The 15,855-nt window shown below is 45.2% G+C and overlaps 1 protein-coding gene across 3 annotated transcripts in view; it reads right to left on the bottom strand.

Annotated features, from left to right (window-relative positions):
- Positions 1-15,855, bottom strand: part of STK32B (serine/threonine kinase 32B) — a 321,652-nt gene that overhangs the window by 117,818 nt on the left and 187,979 nt on the right. The gene's annotated exons all lie outside the window — the stretch shown is intronic.

The following is a 15,855-nucleotide window of genomic DNA, read 5'->3' as shown; positions in this document are numbered from 1 at the left end:
GTTGCTCGCCTCTGGATCCTTTCCAGTTTCTCTACATCCTTTCTATACATTGGTGACCCAAACTGCACACACTACTCCAGCTGAGGCCTAACCAGCACTGAGTAGAGTGGCACTATCACCTCCTGTGACTTGCATGCTATGCCTCTCTTAATGCAACCTAATGTTGCATTTGCTTTCTTTGCAACAGCATCACATTGCTGACTCATGTTGAGGCTGTGATCCACCACAACTCCTAGATCCTTCTCAGCAGTGCTGCCTCCAAGCCAGTTTTCCCCCATTCTGTATTTGTGCATTTGGTTTGTCTTTCCTAAGTGTAGCACTTTACATTTGACTTTGTTGAATTTCATTTTGATGTCTTTAGACCAGTTTTCCAATTTATCAAGATCCCTCTGAATTTTAGCTCTATCCTCCAAAGTACTGGCAACCCTCCCAACTTTGTGTCATCTCCAAACTTGATCAGTATGCTCTCTATTCCTACATATAGGTCATTGATAAAGATGTTAAACAACACCATTCCCAGAACAGATCCCTGTGGAACCTCACTTGAGATCTCCTTCCAATACAACATCATTCCATTAATAGTTACTCTGTTTGCGGTTGTTTAACCAATTATGGTAGTTCTGTCAAGCCCACATATTTCCAGCTTATCGGAATGTCTTGTGGGACTGTGTCAAAAGCCTTGCTGAAGTCTAGGCAGAGGCAGATTTACAGTGAAACACAGGGTGCCCTGGCAAGGGGTCCCCCAACAGGGGCCCCCAGGACCGGGCAGCTGCAGGGGCAGAAGCTTGGTCATTCCGGCTCCTGGGGCTCCTGCTGCAGGCTCCGCCCCCACCAGCAGCCAAGCTCCTCCCTCCCTGCCTCCTCCCCCGAGTGTGCCGCATTCCCACCCTTCTCCCTCCCCCTTCCAGCGCTTCCCCCACTGCCAAACAGCTGTTTGCCGGTGCTCAGGTCACTCTGGGAGGGAGCGCGAGGAGCAGGGGCACAGCACGCTCTGGGGAGGAGGCGGGGAATAGGTGGGGGGGGCGGGACCAGAATTGGGGCAGGGCGGAGCAGGGGCAGGGCCCCGCACTCCTCCTACACATACACACACACACACAGCAGCCCCCTGCCATGAGCTGCTCAGGGCACAGGGCTGGCAGCACCCCCATGACCCCAGGCCACCCCCAGCCCCCTGCCCTGACTCCTGCAACCCTCTCACACACCTCCAGCCCCCTGCCCTGACTCCTGCAACCCCATTACACACTCCCAGCCCTGACTCCTGCACCCCTCTCGCACACACCCAGCCCCCTGCCCTCCCTGACTCCTGCACCCCCCCACATCCCCACCTGCACCCCTCGCACCAAACAGGAGCTGCCCCAGGTAAGCGCTCCACACCCCAACCCCCTGCCCCAGCCCTGAGCCCCCTCCCACACCTAACTCCTGGCCAGACCCTGCACCCCAACCCCCTGCCTGCTACTGCATCCTAACTTCCTCCCAGACCCTGCACCCCCAGCCCCCTCCCACACCCTAAGTCCTGGCCAGACCCCGCACTCCAATTTTTTTTAATAAAGCGCTCTTATCCAAAGTGCTTTACAATTGTTAGCTAATGGTACAACAATATTTGGAAAGATCATTAAGTGGTCCGCCGAGACCCTCAGAGATTTTCAAATGGTCTGTGGAAAAATAAGTTAGACTACAAAAACAATCAAGGTACCTCACTTTACTTTCATTTACTTCCTATAATTTATATGAGGAGGATGAAGAAAAAAAATGAAAAACGGGGGGGGGGGGGAGATAAGAGAGAATGTTCTTTTTCTTGGTTGGGTCCCAAGGAGGGGCCCCAAAAATGAAGCTGAGCACAGGGTCCCACTAACTCTAAATCCGCCACTGAGTCAAGGTATATTATGTCCACCACATTCCCCCTATCTACCAAATCAATTACTCTGTCAAAGAAGGAAATCAAGCTGGTTTGGCATGATTTGTTCTTGGTAAATCCATGCTGGGTGTTAGTGATTACCCCTTCATCCTCCAGATATTCGCAAACTGAATGTTTTATACATTGCTCTAGTAGCTTCAAAGGTATCAAAATCAGGCTGACTGGTCTATAGTTTCCTGGCTCCTCCTTTTTCCCCTTTTAAAGGTGGGCACTACGTTAGCCCTCCTCCAGTCTTCCAGGCCCTCTCCTGTCATACATGAGTTTGTAAATATTATTGTCAGTGGCTCCAAGCTTTCTTCAGCTAATTCTTTCAGTACCTTGGGGTGAATTGCATCCAACCCCGCTGATTTGAATTCATTCAAATTGGTCAGAAGATCTCTGACATGTTCTTTATGTATACCGATCTGCATCCCTTCCTCTTTATCGTCTGTGGTAACTTCGCTAATTGTCTGTCACGTTATTTTTTGGGAGAAGACTGAAGTAGGGTTACCATACTTAACAAATAAAAAAAGAGGACCCTCCACGGGGTCCTGGCCCCGCCCATTTCCCACCACAGCCCCGCCCCAACTCTGTCCCTTCCCCGCCCCAACCCCACCCCAACCCTGCCCTAACTCCGCCCCCTCCTCCCTCCCACTCCCAGCCACGCGGAAAGGGTTGCCCGAGCGCTACCGGCTTCACGGTTTGCCGGGCAGCCCCCAGACCCTGTGCCCCCGGCCGGTGCTTCCCCAGCGCAGCTGGAGCCCGGGAGGGGAAGCGCCCAGCCGGGGGCGCAGGGTCTGGAGGCTGCCCGGCAAACCGTGAAGCCGGTAGCGCTTGGGCTTTGGGCAGCCCCTATGCCTCCGGACCCTGCGCCCCCGGCCGGGCACTTCCCCTCCCGGGCTCCGGCGGCGCAGGGTCCGGAGGTATGGGGGCTGCCCAAAGCCCGTAGCGCTCGGCTCTTAAACAGAGCCAAAGAGTCAGGGAGGAGCAGAGCCACCGCGGCCGGAGGTGACTACACTGCCCACCATTACATATGTTCTCCATATATAATGACGTTTTATAAAGTGTTAGATTCTCCATGGTCACTGATTGATTTCTGATTAACCCTTTTCAAGAAGTGCTTGTGAAAAACTCCAAGGGCCAAATTCTAGTCTGTCTTAAGCTCTGTAAATCCAAAGGTTAGCCAGCTAACCCATATAATGTGGTTATTACCTGGACAAAAGGTAATTTCCATGGATTTCTACTTACCATGCAATTGCTATATTTTTTTTTCCATCAGAAAACACTGTCAGGAACTCACTGGTTTTAATTTCTGATCAGTGTATTTGTATAAGATGCTGTTTTTTCTCTTCCAAATGGTACAATGATGAATGGCTTATTTATTTTTTTAATATAAAATAAGTCTGCTTAGAGTTGTCTCTGATGGAGCTACACCAGTTTACACCACCTGAGGATCTGAACCACTGACTGCTAAACAACCATAGTAATACGTCTTTGACACATACTGTGTGGTGTGCAATTGTGCATGTTCTCTATAGGCCATCTTCAGTACTACAGTATGTTGTCCTTTAATTTCTAAGAGTCCCTAAAATATGTTACAGAAATAAAGAATGGTTCATCTAGAAAATCTGTAGCAAAAATATGAGGCAGAAAAGTCTGTATTAGATTATTTTAATCAAACAGCTTTATACAGTCTGACTTTATTCCCAGACTCATGCTTTGTGAAATGAGGTACGGCTTAGGCTTGTCACATATTTAAATTCTTTCCATTCTTTTAGAGCATGATGTTCTGTTGCACTTCTATGCATCTCCCAAATGCCAGGGGAAAAATACATATTTATTTGCATTATATTTGTTTCTTGATAAGTCAAATCTTTGAAGCAAAGTAATAAAGTGGGGTGGCACATGGTGTGTACTTCCCTCCACACACACAGAGCGCACCTCAACAAAAGAAATGAAAGGCGTCATTTAAATTCAGGTTTATTCCAGATGCTGCATCCCACAGTGCCTGAAACCATCTCAAAAGTGATGTTTACATACTTAGCTGATGTTTAAGACTCATTGCTTTTTTTCCTGTTGTGTTTTTAAATGGAGTGGTTGTAGCTTAAAGCAGATGTAACTAGAAAGGTGATCCACGTGTTATTTTGTCCTTAAGTGCCTGCATGAACAAGACATTCTTAATTTTTTTACCGTTTTTTATTCTGAGACAAGGAGTTTCAGATTTTAAAATTCCTGGCTAAATATATAAATGTAATATCTAGTTTGGTTTGGGACTAGAGATGTCCCTTGGTCTCTAAAATTATATCTTGGTGGAATGGATTATGAGAGGCCTCTGACCCCCATAAGGAGGATGCATGGAGGCCACTTCCCAAAGGATGCAGGCATTGGCTACTAGAAAGTTGGATTTTTGATGTTGCTGTTATTAGCTTCCAAAAACCATTTGCTGGAATACCGTGGCCTTGATTTTAAACTCATTTTCCAGGAAAAAGAATGAGTTGTGGATGAAAAATTATACCCACAAAAAGACTGTGTAGATGAAAGATGGATCTGAGTTATATTAAAGAGAAACAAATATGAACCTAAAGATGGAATCTTGGCCCCATCCAAGTCAATGGCGAAAATCCCATTGATTAAATGGAGCCAGGATGTCACCCTTAGTGAACAACTCTGCTTCCACAGCCTGGTTTTCTGTGAATAAAAAAAATGGCACTGGTTAGCTATCCCACAACCAAACCTTTAGTGTGTATCTTAGGAAATGTGGATATATGAGTGTGCACATATAATAAAGAAAGGAGGGGAAGCAAAGAAAGTAGGGGAAAAAAAGGAAGAAGGTAATGCTGCACAAATACAAAATGTAGACTCATTTAAGTCCCGATTCTGCCCCATTTTCTCATACTAAATAATCTTGCTCTCGGAATAGTCTCAGTGAATGCCACTCCATCCACTGAATTCAAGCTGACTGAAACCAGTCCACATAAAATAAATAAATAAACAAATAACAATGTACAAACCTTACCTTCCAGATTCAAAAGTTTGGTTAACATTTCAATTCTTGCATCTCTCTGCATCTGTCATGACTGGAAGTAGAGAGCTTAACACGGACAGCAGAGCAGGCAGTTATTCCAGCCTCAGAGATAGTGTAACAGGCTATACACAACCTAGCACTTGAAGTTCTGAGTAAGGTCCCCTCACACAACTCATCCTCATCAGAGGTCAGATTCTCATCTCACCTACATTGATGTAACAGAATTACTCTAGACTTATGCCACTGTAGCTGAGGTCTGAATGGGCCCATGGCCCTGAGGAAGATTTGCCAGCTCACCTTAAATGTGTGAACCTGTGGACATGCTGGGAGTGGAACAGACACTGCAGATAGAATCACGGGATACAGAGAGCAGCCATTCTCACTGGCACTGTGTCTCACCTCAAGAGTGTGTGCAGAGGCATTGAGTCATATTGCACAGACATACTGGAAAATCGTGGATGTGTGTTTGGTATTTCATATATAACATCTGCCAACATGCTGTGTCATAGTATCATCATGTCAGGAATCAGGGCCCGCAGCAGAGCTAATCACGAGGCAGCCTCATCGGGATAGCTGTCCTTCAGCAGGCTGCCTGATTGGCCACACCCCCTGATTGGCTGCAGGGGTCAACAGGCTGGCTCTTAAGCTAGCAGCACCAGCAGCTCTCTGGCTTCGCAATACTCATGCCCACCACTGTGCCTGCTCCTATGTTACCTTGTTCCGCCTGCTCCTGCCTTGTACCCAGCCTTGCCTCTGTCCTGCCTCTGCCTTAAAACCCTCCTTGCCTGATACTCTGCTCGCTCCAGTTCCTGATCTTTGGTTTGATCCTTGGCTTTGGCTCCTGACTACTGACTCCAGCTAGATCCTTGTCTGTGGTATCCAGTTTCTGCCCTCCAATTGACCCTTGGGTCCTGCTTCCAGCTACTGACTCTGGTTCTGACCCTAGTCCTCGGAGTCCGATGCCTGCTCCAACCACTAGGCCTGACACCTACTCCAATTAGGATTAGGCTAGACCTCCCTCATCCCAATTGGCTGGCAGATTGAGAAGCCCTTAAAATTAGGGCCGGGGTCCTCGGTGCTAGCATGGACCCTACTAAGGCCCCAGCAGGACTGATGTACACCATTCAGAACCTTCAGGTGTGAATAACACAGAATGCAGACCTGCAGGCACAGGTTGCTCTGCTGCTCCTCCCACTCCACCCTTCCCAGAGCCAAAGATTTCACAGCCCAACAAATTTGATGGAGACTGGGACAAGTTTCAGCGGTTCCTGAACCAATGTTGGCTCCTGTTCCTACTATGCCCTCAATCATTCCCCATGGACCAGGCCTATGTGGGACTCATCTTAAGTTTGTTGACTGGGGAGGCCTTGGCCTGGGCTTCCCCGTTCCTTTCCTGGAACAGTCCAGCCCCATCTTGCAACAATTAGAGGAATTCATTTAAGCCATGTCCACCATCTTTGATGACCCCCAACCATGTGCAGACTACTGACGCAACCCTTCAGGCCTTATGGCACGGAGGCTGACCCATTGGCAAGTACACTGCTGAGTTTTGTTGTTTGGCTTCCGACACTGGGGTGGAATGAGGTGGCACAATACCAACATTTCCGCCTGGGGTTAAATGAGGATATAAAGGATGAGCTTGAGCAGGTGGAGCCTCTGTCCAGTTTGAACAATCTGATTGAGAGAATCGGCGTTATGAGCATACCTTGATTTTCTCTAGGCTGCCATTCATCCTGCCCATGACAACCCAAATGTGTAGGTCTGCCCTGGCATCAGAGCCATTGCAAGCCAGCCAGGTTCACCCACACCTCTCCAACTTGGAGAAGCACCGACACTAGGAGTTAAGCTTCTGCTTATATTGTGGGGAACCTAGCCATCTTGCCTTGATGTGTACAGTGAAGACATCACAGTGAAGAGCTGGGAAATGCTAGGTCCCCAGTCCTTGGGAGTGGGTCCAGGCCGAGCTGGTTTTCTCCCCTCTGGTACCTCCCAGCACCCATGGACCATAGTTGGCACAGCCGGACCCCGAGTCAGTTTCTGATGCAACTCAGGGATCTCAGGTAACATTATGGACTTAAACTTTGCTAAGACCCATGCAATTCTCACCATACGCAAGAACTCTGTAGGTCTGGTTGAGACTATTGATGGGTGTTGTCTCTCCATGGGACCAGTAACCCACCAGACCTTGCCAATAATGGTTATCACCCTTCAGGGGCACCAGGAAGCCCTTCAATTTGGATTAATTCGGGCCCTTCATGCTCTCAACCAGGTATTCTCTGGTTTATCACCACTCTACATTCACTGGCAGAAGTAGACCCTATACTTTAATTCCTGGCATTACCAGCTATCCTGCCTCTCAGGATTCAAGAAACAGACCAGTATGCTCTGCAGTTCACATCAGGGTAGGCCTTGCATGAACAATGAAATAACACAGAAGTAAGGAAACAGAGGTGAACAATGTACAAAGCATGAATTCACAAGTGGCCTTGTAAATAATATGTAGCTTTTAGATAAAGAAATAGTAAGAAGAATAATGTGTGATAAATTTGCAGCTGCAGCTTTGCTTACTAGCACACTTTGTAGTTCATGGAAAATTTATGATCTGTACAGGGATTGGTTTACAAAATTAGTAAGCCAATCATAAAGCATGTGATAAAATGTAGAATGTAATGCACATGCATTAGTCTGTTTTATAGTATGTATATAATCTGATTTATAATTATGTATTTTGGAGTTGTGGTGCACCCTAACACAACCCTCCTACACTTGAGCTCGATCATCTCAGGTGTAGCTTTATGATATGACGATAAAGAAACCTCAGTGGCTAGTCCAGAGTTGAACTGAGATTTTGGATTCCAGAGAATTGGATAAAATGTTCTCCCAGAACTGGATGAGGTGTTCTGGATATAGGGGAAAAGATCTCAGAGGGTATCCCAACAGTTATCCACTGGGAGATCTCAACCCTCATGCAACAAGACTGCCAGGACTTTCAGCACCCTCTGCAGTTCTGCCTGTTGTCGCCAAGATCTTCCATAAATACTATGACTTCGCCAATATTTTGGACAATGAGAAGGCAGACATTCTGCCCCTGCATTGGACTTATGACTGCCCAATCGATCACCAGCCCAAAGCTGAGATTCCATTCAGTCGGATATATGTCCTCTCCGAATCTAAACTTTGGGCTCCTCACCTGTACTTGCAGGCGGGGTTCATCCACCCATCCATGTCCCTGGCGAGAGCTCCAATCTTATTTGTCAAGAGGAAAGAAGCTCTTTGTGGCAGTGTATTGACTATTGCTCCCCGAGTAAGATGATCATATGAAACTGCTCCTTGCTCCCCCTTATCAACGAGCTCTTCGACCAGCTACATGCGGCCTTTATTTTCACAAAGTTAGATCTGCGTGGGGCCTATAACCTGGTGCACATGCATGAGGGAGATGAATGGAAGGTCATCTTTCATACTCAATATGGCCACTATGAATATCTAGTCATGCCGTTCAGCCTATACAACACTCCAGCGACCTTTTCACACTTTATGAATGATATTTTCTGAATTATGCTGGACCATTTTGTTATTGTCTACCTTGATGACATTCTGATTTTCACCAAAGACAGCAGCTCTTCATGACTGGATTACACCAGAATCATCTATATGCCAAGATGGAGAAATGTGAGTTTGACCAGGACACCTTTGAATTTCTTGGATGTATTATCTCACCCCAAGGACTGGAAATGGACACCTTCAAGGTGAAGGCCATTATTGATTGCATGGCACGAAAGGATGTTTGTGGAATCCTGGGCTTCTTGGTTTTCACTAATTTTTAATAGACAATTTATCCCAGGATTCTCTGCTTTGGCCAGTCCTCTCACAGATTTTCAGCAAAAGGGAGCCAGAAGCACAGGCTGCCTTTGATAATTTGAAATAGAAATTCATGAAAGCTCCCATCTTGATCCACCCAGACCCTGCCACACTGTTTACAGTGGAGGTAGATGTTTCAAATTTTGTGGTGGGGCAGTACTTTTCCAACCCGCTGCTCCTGCTGATCATCTTCACTTGTGCACCTTTTATTTGTGAAAACTCACTCCTGCTGAGATGAATTATGACATCCTGGACAAGGAACTGCTAGCCATCAAAGCAGTCTTTGAAGAATGGTCCCCTCTTCTGGAGGGTGCTAGGTTCCCAGTCCAAGTTCTGACATATCATATAAACTTGCAATACCTAAAAATGGCGAGGTACTTGAACCAGCCTACTGGCCAGGGACTAGGAACAGGAAGGCAGATGTATTGACATGAAAGTGTGACTACTACAAACCTGGAGGAGATTATGTCCACAATTCTCAAGCTCTCAAACATCATTTCTGCACCACAACCTCCATCTGCTTTCAGTTACCTAGTGATCCCCTTGTCATCCAAACCTATCAAGCCTTAGACCATCATCAAGACCAGTCCTCTACATTCTTCACCTTCCAGGACAAGATCCTATACCATGAGGGACACATCTATGTTCCTGAAAGGGCCACTCGGCTTCAAGTCCTACAATTCTGCAACGACACTCCTCAGGCCACTTCAGCCATTCCAAGACCCATGACCTGGTTTCCAGGAACTTTTGGTGGCCTGTCATAAGCACCTCTGTTGCATCCTATGTAGATTCCTGTGAGCTTTGCACCTGTGACCGAGACCCCCTGGTCAAGACTGCTGGGTCTCCTCCAGCTCATACCCAATCCACTTCAGCCTTGGGTTATCATTTTCATGGACTTTATCATGGAATTACCACCCTCACAGGGCCACACTACTGTTCTAGTGGCGGTTGACCACTTACCAAGATGGCACGTTTTATTCTACATTGAGTGCTTTCCTCTGCCTAGTTGTGAGCAACATCTTTCACCTCCATGGCTTGCCTACAAATATGGTATCTGACTGAGGATCCCAGTTCTGCACCATTTGAGTATCGAGATCCTGAACTCAAGAGCCTATCATCCCAGCACCAATGGGAAAGCAGAGTGGGTCAGTGTGGTCCTTGAACAGTACCTACGTTGCTTCCTAAATTACCATCAAGATGATTGGCTGTACCTGATCCTTCATGCTAAGTTCGCTTAAAACAATGCCCACACGCCTCCACCAAGCAGACTCACTTCTTTGCTAACTATGGTTTCCATCTTTGAGCTCATCCAGAGATGCCTGCTGTTACTGAACTCATGGCCCACATCCAGCAGGTGCACCGAGAACTCCAGAGGCGGTTAGAAGACACCAAGGTAACCTACAAACGGTATGCTAACTGGTCCTACCAGCCAACACCTAGCTGGTAGGGTCCAAGGAAAACTACAATATCTAATTGACTTGAATTGGACTGGTCCTGACCAACATCCAGGGGAACTTATAGAACACACCCATGTGTTCTTTTCACCATGCTTATACTGATCCTTTTCACCATGCTTACCTGATCCTGAGGACCCTAGATATACTTCTCAGAGAAAGGTGTGTGTGTCGGGGGGTACTATCAGGAATCAGGTCTGGAGCAGAGCTAATATCCTCCTCAGTACAACTGGCCTACAACAGGCTGACTAATTGGCCATGCTGCCTGGTTGGCTGCAGGGGCCAGCAGGCTGGTTCTTAAGCCAGCAGCATCAGCAGCTTGCTGGCTTCTCAATGCTCCTGATCACCACTGTGCCTGCTCCTGTGTTACCTTGTTCCTCCTTCTCCTGCCTAGCCAGCTATCCTGCTTGCTCCAGTTCTTGACCTCCAGTTTGACTCTTGGGTCCAGCTTCTGACTACTGACTCTGACCCACTTGGCCTGATGCCCACACCAACCACTAGGATAGACTGCATTCGCCCTGGTTGGCTGAAACAGCATTAGCCATGACTATAGACATTTTTCCTGCATAGTCACTCTCCTTGACTGAGACCTGAGTATTTGGCACCTCTCTCAGGGCCTGAGCGTTAGGGTTCTGGTAACAGTTTCTCTGACCTTGTGCAGTACGACAGCACTGTCTGAAGAAAGAACAGGAGTACTTGTGGCACCTTAGAGACTAACAAATTTATTAGAGCATAAGCTTCCGTGGACTACAGCCCACTTCTTCGGATGCACTGTCTGAGACTTTTTAGAGCAGAACGTATGAGGTCAGCATGGATTAGATATGTGTACCTATCACATGCAGGAAGATCTGAGCACTTCTACCAGTACAAGACCTCTTGCCCTGGCAACCCATACCACTCCCCATCAGCAACTGCTTAAGTTACCTACCTTTGTGTTAAGGAGCAAGGAGTAGGAGTTCCTCCAACCGTACCAAGTAGCTGAAGTATTATAAGACCAACTTATCTGCCAAAGTTCTGAATAGAACTCTATGTAGCAACTCCTAAGCTCTGATGGATTTTCTTTTGAGGGTGAAAATGTCTTTCTTCCCTTGACACTTTCCCTTCTACAAACCAAATATTCTTTTTAAAGCAAATGAAGTATTCCCTTTTAACTCCTTTCCATTTGACATTTCATGATACTAATGATTTTGATTTATTATTGTAAGAATTGGAGTTGACAGGAAATGAAATAACAGTCACCTGAAAAACGAATTTTTGAGAATAGTTATGCAGGTTTGGGAGAGGGGGGAAGGGCACCTGGCAAATCAGCCAAGTGGAGATTAGCTTTTTTGAGTTAGCACTGTAATTTTACTTCAGTAAGCTTCTTATCTGCTCAACAGCAAATGACATACCAAAAAACACTGATTGATTCTGAAGTAAATCAGAGGCTGGTTTTGACTTTTACGTTTACCAGGTAGCTGGGGAATACCTTAATGTATGAATTACAGGCTTGTGCTAATACTGACTGCACATTACTGAGGGATTGTAAAACCACATTTTAATCTACAGAGAAATGAAAGCGTAAATGGCTTGTAGCTGATTGCTTTGTCTGGATTCTAAAATCACACAAAAAAGGAAATGGTAGCATAAAGCTGTTATAGAAAAATAATTCTAATTACAGAACTATGTTCTGCTTGCTTGAAGAAAAGTTTTAATGCATTATAATCAGCTTTCTCTGAGTTAAAATAAAGCATAATGCCTTTAGCAACAGTGAATTGGTTTCACTTTTTGGGTATTTTCAGACTGGATGATAAATCATTCCTTGAGCAAACTCATAGAAACCAAACTAAACAAAACATTAGCAATGGGGAATTGGCTTAACGTTTTGGCATTTTTCAGACTCGAAGATAAATCAGATGTTGAGCAAAATCACAGAAACAAAATTAAATACTTTGTAAATTAGTTAATATCTGATTTCAGATTTTAATACACATATTATTGCACATTAGGGTAAAGAGTTAAAGTTATTCTGACTCATTTGTATTCCATATTCTTTGTGTTAACCCCAAATAATATTTAGTTTTAAGTCCCACCAGCTGAGGAACCCACTAGATTCCTGGTTTCTCTTCATTTATTTCCTGGGAAAGGTGGGGAACTCCATTAAGATGGAGTTAAGGTTGAGAATATGCATTAGTAATTGAAGCATAAAAACCATTTCAGGGATGCTGTAATTTTTCCCAAACCAAGCATTATAAACCCAGGTAATTCAGTCAAGGTTGCACTCAAAAGAAATCCAAATGTGGAAAGAAGTGCACAGTTCAGGCACCTTAATCTTAATTCTGCCTTGCAGTGACACCATACAAAAATATATGATTATGATTAAGGCATAATACTGTTTGTGGGCCTCAAATAAATTAAACTAAATCTTAAAAATAAATCAATTTTTTCATAGTTTTTCTCCTCCGGGCATCACTGCAGGACAGAAATATTTTTAGGCACAACCTTAAATTGTTTTTATTTGATTTTAGTTGCTAAGGGCAGATTCACTGGTACCCCAGAGCAACACAAAGCAGCCAGAGAGCACCAGCCAGTTAAACTGGGATTACAGTTACTTTGCATTGCTGGTGTAATGCAAAGCAGCGAATTGTACTGGTGAACCTGGCCCTTCATTTGCAATTGAGTTTATTAGTTTACAGGGCTATGATAGTGAGAACCAATCCAATGTCTATCATAGAATCATAGGACTGGAAGGGACCTCGAGAGGTCATCTAGTCCAGTCTTCTGCACTAATGGCAGGACTAAGTATTATCTAGACCATCCCTGACAGGTGTTTGTCTAATCTGCTCTTAAAAACCTCCAATGATGGAGATTCCACAACCTCCCTAAGCACCTCCCAGTGCTTAACCCTGACAGGAAGTTTTTCCTAATGTCCAACCTAAACCGCCCTTGCTACAATTTAAACCCATTGCTTCTTGTCCTAACCTCAGAGGCAGGGCCGTCCTTAGGATTGATGGGGCCCTACGCAGTATTATTAAACTGGTGCCCCTATGCCCGGTGGCAGCCTGGGCTCGCAGCCCGGGGGTGGGGAGAGGGAGGAGGCAACAAATGATACCAAGCCTCATGGTGGCGGAGAGTCATAGTTCCCCACAGAGAACCCTGTACCCTCTCCCTAATGCAGAAACTGCGGCACTGGTGCATTTGGCTCTGTGAATACAGCCCCTGCCTAAGAAGACTGCAGTGTACACTGGGTGTGTGGGAGCCGACCTGCTCTTACCTGCTGTCATAGGCAGTGGGTGAAGCTGCCGCTTGGGGAAGCTAGCTCCCCAGCCCACCTATTCTGCCTGTGGCCCCGCCCATACGCCACCCCTGCTCCTCCCCGGTTTCTGCCCCCACTCCATCCAGGTCCCACCCTCTCCCCACTGTTTCCCTCCTCTCTTCCTTCCCCCTCCCTGCTCACCCCCTTCCAGCCAAATCCCTGAACCCAAATGAAGCAAATCACTTTTGAAAAAAACACTCTTCTGTAATTCTTTCTGAAAGAAAATGGAGCATGTTTTCCACTGCATGCCAGATGGTGAAGACTGGACATGCAGAAGGTACCTAATTAAAAGCACTAAACTTGGAAATAAAAAATGTCAGTCACCGGTTTTTTGATATACCCTGAAGTTTGTCAGAGATTTATTTGCAAAAACTTTGTAGAGCAAGTCATCTGTCCTTCTGAATACAACATTAAATACTTGAAGCAGCACTTCTCTGTTTTACATTTTCTTAATCAGTATTTCGAAACTGATTTTATATTTTAAATGTACTCTTAAGCATTCATAAAGTAATCATTCCAGATTACTATCTATTTAACTCACTGAAACAAAGACATTATTTTAAATTAATCAGTCACAGAGGTTTAGTTTGTTCATAACAATGTTCATTGCTTTTAGAAAAAGGGAACACTAATTTACATTGTGTGATCTCCATAATAACAGACATGTTTATGAAATTTCACCAACTTTAAAAAATACATTTCAAAAGATTTTAGGCATAACAAAGGATTTTATATCTTATTAAGGTACCGATTTTGCTGGAGGTTTCTCTTAAAACTAGTTAATCAAATAGTAAGGAGTAAAGAAAGGGAAACTGGTTTGTCCAGCTATCTGAAAGGAAAGGGGTGTTGTCCCTTAAAAGGGCTCTCTTCAACAGTGGGGTGAAGGGAGAAAGGGATAGACAGAAAGGACAGGAAGACTTTGGAAGCAAGCTTTTTGTACTACAGTAATTAAAATTAAAATGTGTATTTTAGATAAGGGTGGTCTTTTGAAGGATTTATTTTAAAAAACTATATGTCTGAAGATCCAAGCATTTAAGGCTAAAGATGAATACTCAGATTGTGCATCTAAAAATCTATGCAAGGATTTTTTTAGAGATGTGATTTTATAATCTTCAGCAACACGCTAATGAACTATTTTTAAAGCAAATTTTAAACTAAGGTCCTGTAGACTAACATGTTGTGTGTCAATATTACAGTAATACACAACTGTTTTTGTCAGGAAATTCAGAAACTGACAGTTTATTCCTCAGGGTTGGCAAATGTCTGTTAAATGGCTTCATTACCACTTGAATGGCTCTTTAACAGTTTCAATGTTGTGCTAATAGGTCTGGCAGGCTGGAGGCTTTTTCACTTTTAAGTTATTAGATCCCCTCTGGAGGAAGACTCATCAGGCTGCAGCAGCCAGCTGAGAGAGCCTGCAGGAAGGGTTAGAACAGGGATAGGAAGAGGCAGAAGGGTGGACACTAAGGGTATGTCTACACCCAGCCGCTAATTCGGCGGCTGGCAATCGAAGTTCTGGGTTCGACTTATCGCGTCTTGTCTGGACGCGATAAGTCGAACCAGGAAGTGCTTGCCGTCGACTGCGGTACTCCAGCTAGACGAGAGGAGTACCGCAGAGTCGACGGGGGAGCCTGCCTGCCGCGTGTGGACCGCGGTAAGTTCGAACTAAGGTACTTCGAACTTCAGCTACGTTATTCACGTAGCTGAAGTTGCGTACCTTAGTTCGAATTGGGGGGTTAGTGTAGACCAAGCCTAAGACCCAGGGGTGCCCCAAATTTTCGGGAGCCCTATGCATATGCTGCCTATGCCTAAGGACGGCCCTGCTCAGAGGTTAAGGAGAAAATTTTTTCTCCTTCCTCCTTGTAAGGACCTTTTATGTACTTGAAAACTGTTATCAAGTCCACTCTCAGTCTTCTCTTCTCCAGACTAAACAAACCACATTTTTTCAATCTTCTCTCACAGGTCATGTTTTCTAGACCTTTAATCTATGTGCCTTAAGGAATCCCCATATGTTATTGTTTCAGTTCCTCTGGCAGTGCTTCTTCAATGCACAGCAAAGACAACAATGCTATGGGGAGCCTTTCTAGGACTGATGCACAAACTAATGTGCAGCCATGGAACCTTTCGCCCTTGTCCATCTTACAAAAAAGGTGTATTTTTAACCTGCATTAAACTAATCAATGTTACCAACCTAAAGAGGACAATGCCATGGTGGTTTTAACCTGTGTTAGCAGGTCAAAGTAAAGCCCAAGTTCCCACCCCGTCAAAGAGAAATCCAAGTGAATGTCCTGGAAAACATTCGTCTTGAGTTGACGGAGTTAAAAGTTTT

Source organism: Chrysemys picta, chromosome 5, assembly GCF_011386835.1.
Source record: "Chrysemys picta bellii isolate R12L10 chromosome 5, ASM1138683v2, whole genome shotgun sequence".
Taxonomy (NCBI): Eukaryota; Metazoa; Chordata; order Testudines; family Emydidae; genus Chrysemys; species Chrysemys picta.
Note: the sequence above shows the minus strand (reverse complement) of the source record. Positions and strands in the feature narration are given on the sequence as shown.